We start from the raw sequence: 9,215 nt of genomic DNA, 5'->3' as shown, positions 1-9,215 counted from the left end.
AAAAAACAAAAACCAAACCAAATCAAAAAGAAATAAATAAAATTAAGAGGAAAAAAAGAATTCAGCATAGATATGTTAAGTTGAAAATGCCCGTTGTAAACAGCAGGAGAAATGCACACCCGGCAACATCAATGGAGCGGGAGGTCAACAGGGTTAGAGTTAGAGATGTGGGAACTGACAGTTAAAGCCATATTGAACAGGTCAAGTTGAAAAATATGGCAACACACAGGAAGTGAGCTGAAGGTTCCTGGGGACAAGCATCGCCTCATTAATTTATTTGAGTCAAATAAAAGTACTAACATGGTCACAGCCTTCAGAATTTCTGTGAGTGCTTCTAGACCATTTCATGGAGGGTGTGGTAAACAGTTGTCAGTACTACAGAGAGAGAGCTGAACCTGTCTTTCCTTGTGATTGAAGTCATCGTTGAAAGAATCGATAAAATGTGGAGTGTGATAAGAGCTGTATGAGCCCCCAATAAAATGATTAAAAAAGAAAAAAAAGAATTGATAAACTTTTTATTTCTGCAAACAAGTGTAACTGTGGCAATTAAGTAGATCCCACAACAGAACCCCAAACCAAAGTGAGCAGCTCCCAAATTCCAGCTCGACCTAGAGTCTGATTCAGTTCTTTTAAATTGACCACATTGTCTTATAACTCTATCTCTTTTTGCTAAACTGTCCCTTCTACATCATGCAAGTGTTTGACCTGTAAGAGAATTTTAAAAATTTTTTGGTTGTTGTTAAATATAGCAGTGTAATAAAAATTGGTCCCAACTGTGTATAGATTCGCAACCATTTGGGATAATTTGGAGTAAAATCAGAGAACCGAAAATTTAGCATCATGTTTGTTCCAGGGCCAGTAGAGACTGAAGAAAGAAGCATTAGTGATGATAGAGATGATTTAGAGACTCTTGGATTAATAAATGAGTCAGCCTTCCCACAGCTACCATAAAGACATGCTTCATGGATTAATTAACTATAACGCTCATTTTACAAATGGGTTTACGGAGGCAGACAGGTTAAGTCACTTCTGGAAGATCATAATGTGTCAGCAGGAGATCAAAGCCTGGCAGAACAGGATTACCTCTTAAAGCTTGTCTGTGTGACCTAATAGAAAAACTCCCCAATTCCCCCAAACTATGACTTCACTTCGTAGATGATGAGTCGGTAAGATTTTCCCTCAGGTTGTTTTACGTGGGAAACTCGGTGGGAGAAGGAAGGTGGACTTTTATGTGGGGCGGGGGGAATGCAACTGCAGCAATTACTTCTTTAAGAACTCAAATGCGGCCTTTTCTATTAAAGACAAAAGCGGGGGTTCTTTTAGATGGGAAGCTAACCCATTCCCCAGCTGTCCCCTTCAGAAACAAACATTCCCTGCATAATGAACAATGATGAGGGGGCTGCCAAAGTTCATAGAAAACTTCTGTTATCTCCGAATTCTCTTATTCCCGTGCGTCTTTTGACGCTCCTTCCTATGCCATCCCTCCCCCGATGTCATATGTTTTATCTGCCAGTTTTGATACGATTAAGGGGATCTTTGCTCCCATTTGTAAGAGGGTGTTTAATTATTGGATAGTGCTTTGAAGGTTCATTTCTTGAATAACAATGGGAATAAATTGAGCCAAAGCTACTGTACTGCTTCTATTTCAGTTGGCCTCCTTGCAATCCTGTCACCGGCACAGAAGAGTTCATTTGCGCCCCAGACAGTCCCCTGCTGATGCAGTAATGAGGGAGAGCTGCAGCTGAATGTCAATAGCGTGTTGTGAACTTGGGTAACACAGCTGAGCCCTCTGCTTGCCAGAGCTGGAGGAGGTAATCAGCTTAACCTGTGCGACCTTCCTGAGGTTCTGCTCTGTCCTGCACTGGAAAGCCTCTTTGCATACAATTCCTTCAGGCGGCTCAGTTGAAACCCTTGTAGAACTGAACCTGAGTCAGACTCAAGAGAAAACAATATTAATGAGTCAAGGCTACTTATAGGCTGTACAATATAGGTGCTTACCCACGCCCCCTCCCAAAATAGAATCACATCCTGGAAGCTTCAAAAGGATTTCCAGGAACAGCAATGACATCTGCCCTTTCATTGTTATTGAAATAAATCGAAGGTTATATAATAGCTCTGTCAGCACTTCATATTTCTTCTCCATTTGGGGGTTTGAAAATTGATTTTCTTGTTTCCTTGTTTACCTATCACTGTTTTTCTTGCACAGGCCCAAGATGTCTTATATACAATGCTTAAATTATAGATTAAGAGTATATTTCATAGCATTTTCATTGAATTTCTGTGCAGCATACCATCCTGATACTTTTAGGAAAAAGAAACTTGAACAATAACTTAAAACCCTGCCAGTTGTGTGTCTAAATATATTGTTATTAAAAGGATGTTCTTATTCATAAGATGCAAGAGTGAATGCTAATTCTGCTCTTAGACTACATAACCTACTTATATAATCCTATAGAGTACAGTACAACAGTACTTGCCATAAAAGTATGAAAGTGTGATTTGAATAATAAAGATTACCTTTTATAGACTGTGCAAATCCATAAATAAGTACCTGCACAAATACCGAGTTTATATTCCTGAGAAAGAAAACAAAACTCACTGGCATCGAGTTAGTCCTGACTCAGTGTGACCCTCCAGCACAGGGTAGAACAGGGTTGTCTTTCACCCTTAGAGTGACTGGTGGTTTCAAACTGCTGACCGGGGGGGTTGTTTTAGGGTACAAAAGAGACCTCATTTCAAATATAATTTAAAGAGAATATTTATTAAATCCTAAAAGAGACAAAGACAACACAGAGACACAGATATATCATCTGGATGAGGGAGGCCACCAACATGGGGTTAAAATAATATCCAAGGGTCTGTTGAGACATCCAGCTTTAAAAGGAGCATGGATGGGGCATGGATGGGCAAAGGACAGTCTCCAAAGCATGATTGGTGGCAGATCCACACATCACAGTTCCAGGGGGATCTACAGAAGCAGGAATGGGGCCATGTTTGGGACGTATTCACCATTAGATAGACGGGCTTACACAATTTCCCAGGGTCTTCTGATCAAGGCAGTCAGGTAAGACAGATAGGGAATGAGCCTTCGACCCTCCCCCCACCCCACCCCACCCCCGCCCTGCCCCAACACTGTCCAGCATGGTAACCTCCAGCAAGGACGCTCTGAGGTCCGCCCCCGAGAGAGACTGCCCTGCCCTGTGCTGTCCAAAGAGGAGTGGACAGAATTCACTCCCCAAGGCATTCTGCCTGAAGACAAGATGATCTATATCCTTGGTTAATGATCACAGAGAGCCTTGAATGGAGGCTTCATCTATGTGGTTGTTGTTGTTACTCAGTGTCATCAAGTCCCCTCGGTCCCAGAAAACTATGCACAACAAAGCAAAAGCCCACTCCTCCCTGCACCATCCTCACAATCGTTCCTGTGCCTAAGCCCATTGATGCCACTCTGCCAATCCATCTTGTTGAGGGTCTTCCTCTCTTTCCGCCCCTCCACCTTACCAAACATGATGCCATTCTCCAGACTCTGGTCTCTCCTGACAATATTTCCAAAGTATGTGAGATGGAGTCTTGCCATCCTTGCCTCTAAGGAGCACGCATGCCTTATGTCTTCAAATACAGATCAGTTTGTCCTTTTAGCAGTTCTTGATACTTTCAATATTCTTCTCCAGCAAGCACCACCATTCGAATACATCAATTCTTCTAGTCTGCCTTATTCAATGTTGAACTTTCACATGCATATGATGCAATACAGAATACCATGGCGTGAGTCAGGCGCACTTTACTCCTCAAAGTAATATCCTTACTCCTCAACACTATAAAGAGATCTTATCAGCAGATTTACATAACACATCTTTTGATAGCTTGACTACTGTTTTCATGAGCATTACTTGTGGATCCAAGTAAGAAAATCTTTGACAACTTCAACCTTTTCTTCATTTATCATGATGCTACCTAAAGATCTGGTTGCTAGGAATTTGGTCTTCTTTACATCAGTTTGTAATCCATACCGAAGACACAGTCCTTGATATTCATCAGCCAGTGCTTCAATTCCTCTCACTTTCAAGAAGCAAGCTTGTATCATTTGTATACCGAAGGTAGTTAAAAAGCCTTCTTCCAACCCTGATGCCATAGTCTTCTCCATATATCCCAGCATCTCTGATGATTTGCTTGGCATATAGATCGAACACATATGGTCTTGATTTTAAACCCTGCAATATTCCCTTGTTCTGTTCACACAATTGCATCTTGATCCATGTACAAGTTCCTCATGAGCACAATGAAGTGTTCTGGAATTCCCATTACTTTTAAGGTTATCCGCAGTTTATGATGGTCCACACAGTCAAATGGCTTGGCCTAGTCAATGATACACAAGTAATTATCTGTCTGGTATTCTTTGCTTTCAGCCAAGAGCCATCTGACATCAGCAGGGATATCCACGTCCTCTTCGGAAGCCAGCCTGAACTTCTGCCAGTGCCCAGTCAATGTGCTGCTACAACCATTGTTGGGTGATCTTAAGCAAAATTTTACTTGTGTGCAATATCAATGGTATATCTTTCTATAGTTTAAGCATTCTGTTGTGCAGGGTCACCTTCTTTGAAATGGGCAAAAATATGGTTAGAACATTGTCTTCCAAATTTCCTGACATAAATGAGTGATTGCTTCCTGTGCTTCCTCAACTTTTCTGAAACATTTTAGTTGGCATTCCATCAACTCCTGGAACCTTGTTTTTGGCTAATGCATTCATTGCACTTTGAACTTCTTCCTTCAGCACCATTGTTTTTTGCTCCTATGTTACCTCCTAACACTAATGGTGGACACTAGACTAGTTCTTTTATGGACAGTGACTGTGCATTCTTTCCCTCTTCTCTTGATGCTTCCCACATCCTTCAATATTTAGCCTGTAGAATCTTTCAAAATTGCAATCTGATGCTTGAATTTTTCTTGAGATCTTTCAATTTCAGATATACTGAATATATTCTTCCCTTTTGGTTGTCTAATTCTAGGTCTTTGCACATTTCTTTATAGTATTTGGTTTTGTCTTTCCTTTGACATTTTCTATTCAGCTATTTGACTTCATCCTTTCTTCAAATTACTTTAGCTACTCCACTATTAATAGCAAGTTTCAGAGTCTCTTCTGATGTCTATTTTGGTATTTTCTTTATTTCCTATCTTTTAATGACCTTTTGTTTTCTTCATGAATTCTGGTCTTGATGTCCTCCAATAATTTATCAGATTTTCCATCATTAGCATTCAATGCATCAGATCTATTCTTGAGATCTTCTCAAACTTCAAGGAGATAGACTCAGGGTCATATTTTGGCTCCTGTGGACATGTTTGCATTTTTTCCAGCTTTATCCTGAACTTACATGTGAGCAATGGATGGCCTGTTCCACATTTGGCCCCTGGTTTTAGCTGCGGATATTGTGCTTCTCCATAGTGTCTTCCCACAGATGCAATCGATGTGATTTCTGCATATTTTATCTAGGGAAGTCTTGTGTATCACTTTTTGTGTTGTTGAAAGGGGTATTTGCCATCAACAAGCCATTGTGCAAAATTCTATCATTTGACCTCCAACTTCAATTCTATCACCAAGTCTTTATTTTCCAACTACTCTTCTTTCCTCTTTGTTATCAACTTTGCTTTCCAATCACCAAAAACTATTAATGCATCTTAATTGCATATTTGATCAATTTCAAACTGAAGTCCTTGGTAGTCTTCAATTTTTCCATTACTAGCTTTTGTGTGTGGTGCATATAGTGGAAAAATAGTTGTGTTAATTGGATTTCCTTGAAGACAGACAAATATAATCTGATCACAGAGAGCCTTGTGCTTTATGATTGATTTAGCAAGATCCTTTATGACAAGGAATGCTTCTGCCTTCCTCTGCATTGTTTTAGTCCCAGCTTAGCAAATCAGGATTTCCTGATTCAAGATGGCCAATAGCAATCCATTTCAGCTCATTAATTCTTGGGATTCATGTATTCCATTTCATTTTTGACCACTTCCAATTTTCCTAAATTCATACATCGCACATTCTGAGTTCCAACCATTAAAAGAAGGTTGCAGCTGCTTCTTTTTACCTTGAGTAGTGCTCACTCAGCAGATGAAGATCCCGAAGGCTACACTCCCACTGAATTTACACAACTCGTGTCACCATCACCTTCTCTTCTGTCACATGTCGAGTGCCCTTGGACTTGAGTGGCCCTTCCTGCCACAGTATCTCTGACAATGTTCTTTCTGCTTCCTTTGTTCAAGCTTTCAGTATTTGGCATTGCTTCAAAGCTATGCATAAGGTTTCCAGTGGCTTTTTCTGCTGCAGGGGGAGCCAGGTCCTTTTTTGTTGGCTGTTCCTAGTCTGGAAGTTCCTCTGAGACCACCACTTCTCTGTCGTACTGCGGTGCCTTCTGTGCTGCGGTGACACTGGAAACTATGCTGCTGCTATTTTTCAAATACCAGCAGCATCGATCTATGCTGGGACTCTGCAAATAGGTTTGGGGCCACCAGTGCCATCCATTCCCTTTTTCAAACCAAGCTGCTCAAAGTTTAATCTCTAATATAAGGTTAGCCACTCAACTCATAACCACTATGCCACAGATGTCTTAAGAAAAGTCGACTTAAATGTACCCAGGAGATTCAGCTTGCTTAATTTTTAGGGGTGCCAAACTTCAACACTCTACTTCAACTCTGCAGTACATCATTGCATAAAGAAAACAGGCTTTATTTTTATACTAACACTATTTTGCCCCAAGGATATTTATGATGAATGCACAGTCTTTAGCTAAAATCGGGGCTTGACAAACTTTTAAGCTGGAATTCTGTCCCTCACAATAATTTAAAATTATTTGAAAGCCATAAAGATGCTTTTACACACAAATGAAATCACCATTGTCTGAAGAATATCCCTTAAAATGTTTTTGCAATTTCACTTCAGAGTTATGTGTACATACTGAAAGAGCTACATATGGCTCAAGAGCCTTAGTTTGCCCACCCATGGTCTAGATGAATCCTTGATTATAGACAGTGGTTTTTGCCTGGAAGGGGTTAAAATTCTTCATTTTTAATTTTGCTTTTTCTATGTGGAGTTGCCATGAGTCAGAATTGCAGGTTAAGCAGATAAAGAACATGAAATTTTGGAATGGGCTAAGGAAATGTTGGCAATTGTGATCTGTAGACAAATGCTATAAAATTCTGTGGAGCTTTCTTTGGACAAGCACACATGGCTAGACTATGAGAGGGAGAAAGAAAGGGGGAAGGTGCTGTTTCAGGTCTATATTAAGCATAACATTATACTCCCAACATGGTCCTTAGATGGACAACACAATTTATGAACTCTAAGATGAATTAAGGCAACAGACAGTAAAGGTTACTTAATAGAGATGAGACCTAATCTAGTTGAACACAAGCGTCAATCATATACATAGAAAATTACATAACAACTGCACTTTATCCAGTCTTGGCCATTTCTGGCTCAGGCATCTTGTAACTATGAGTGTGAGCATCACTGAACAAGTATCTTCAGAGAACAATCCCCAAAGGAGGCTGATTTTTCAAAACACATGTCACATGCGGGAGTAAATCATGTATCAAGATTAGATTCTGACAACCACATTAAACTAATAAAATATATTCCCCTGTTGATTTGTTTTAAAGGCCCATATTAGATCATATCACATGCTAAATAGTTATTTTAGCAAAGCCTAAGTTTGTATATGGCTGTTGGCCTCTAAAAAGTGTTACTGATAGTCATGTTTGTCCCACCCCTAAGTCACGCCTTTTTCCAAAGAGTTGTAGAATTAATTTTGTGAAGTAAGTATGAAGATCAAAGCTGCTTTATTTAAACAGATTGTGTTAGAACAACTTGCAGCACTTTATTTGAAGTCTTTAATTTTGCTCCTCAGACCAGTCCTACAGCTGCCCCATCACTTCCGTGAAGGGAGAAAAGTTTTGTTAAATGATTTTTCTGGTGAATGTAAAGAACTTTATGGATGGGAATAATGTATATTACCCCAGAATGAGACCTACTTATGCAGTGCTTTCCAAAATGAGATTCTGCTGACTCCAGTCAATCAAATACCTTCTACCCAAAATGAATGAAGAAGCTTCCAAACTTGCTATAGTAAGTAGGTTACATTTTAAAAGTACATCTAAGTTTTACATTACTCCATATTCCTACAGTGAAAATATATTTACAGCCTACCTGTTATCATATACTTTTCAGGTTACCCTAATTGATCAGTTTGCTAGGTATTAAGCAATATGTGTGCTGTGTCCCTTCTGCCATCCCACAGATGTTTTCAAGGGCCTAATTCAATCATTTCAGACCTTGTGTGACTCAGTAAGGGGAGAGAAAGACACTATAGATATGGGTACCAATCTAAAGGAGGTTATACTCCAGCAGGAGAAAAATAAATGAACAATTCTACATCGGGATCCACACACACAAAAGGAATTGCCCTTGCCAGAGCAGAGATTTTGTAGCATGCAATTTTCCTGTTAGGCAAGCATAAAGCAACTTGCTTTGAGTTAGTGCACCCAGTGGCATCACCTGGGAAGGTTCTCTCTTGTCACAGTGAATTTTTTCGTAAAGGAAGTTTCACTCAAAACTTATATTTTGTGATGACCAATTTAAGAGAACAGCATGTGGCTGTGAAATTTTGTTTCCTGCCACAAAACTGTTGTGATGTAGAACACCACTGACAAGGACAGTGCTATAGGGAAAACTTAAGTGTAGGAGTGGTTTTTTCATCTCAAAAAAGTCAAATTGTCGATTGTCTCACTCTGGAAATCCACCAAATTCCCAAATGGATGAAAATGTCAACTTGTAGTACATTTGGCATTTATTCCACCAGGTCAGACTGTTAATCAAACTTTCTACTCAGAGGTTCTGAAAAGATTGCATAAGCATGTACAACAAAAAAGGATTGGTTTTGTCACCACAACAATGTACCTCCTCATCAATGCCATCACAGTGTGCCAGTTTTTGGCAAAAACCAGCATGCCTCTCTTGCCCCATGCACCTTACTCACCCGACCTTGCTCCTTGTGACTTCCTTTTGTTTCTGCGAATGCAAAGGGACATGAAAGGGCAGCGACTTGACAATGTAGAATAGATGAAGAAAAAGTGAGGGACGTGCTGCCAGCCATCCAAACATGAAAAATGTTTGAATAATGTTTCTTTTTTTTTTTTTTTGTACTTAATCTCTTTATTGCCTT

The sequence above is a fragment of the Echinops telfairi genome, unplaced genomic scaffold (assembly GCF_000313985.2).
Source record: "Echinops telfairi isolate 266 unplaced genomic scaffold, ASM31398v2 ScPeMD7_7469;HRSCAF=8507_0, whole genome shotgun sequence".
Classification (NCBI taxonomy): domain Eukaryota; kingdom Metazoa; phylum Chordata; class Mammalia; order Afrosoricida; family Tenrecidae; genus Echinops; species Echinops telfairi.
This window is presented reverse-complemented; position numbering follows the sequence as displayed.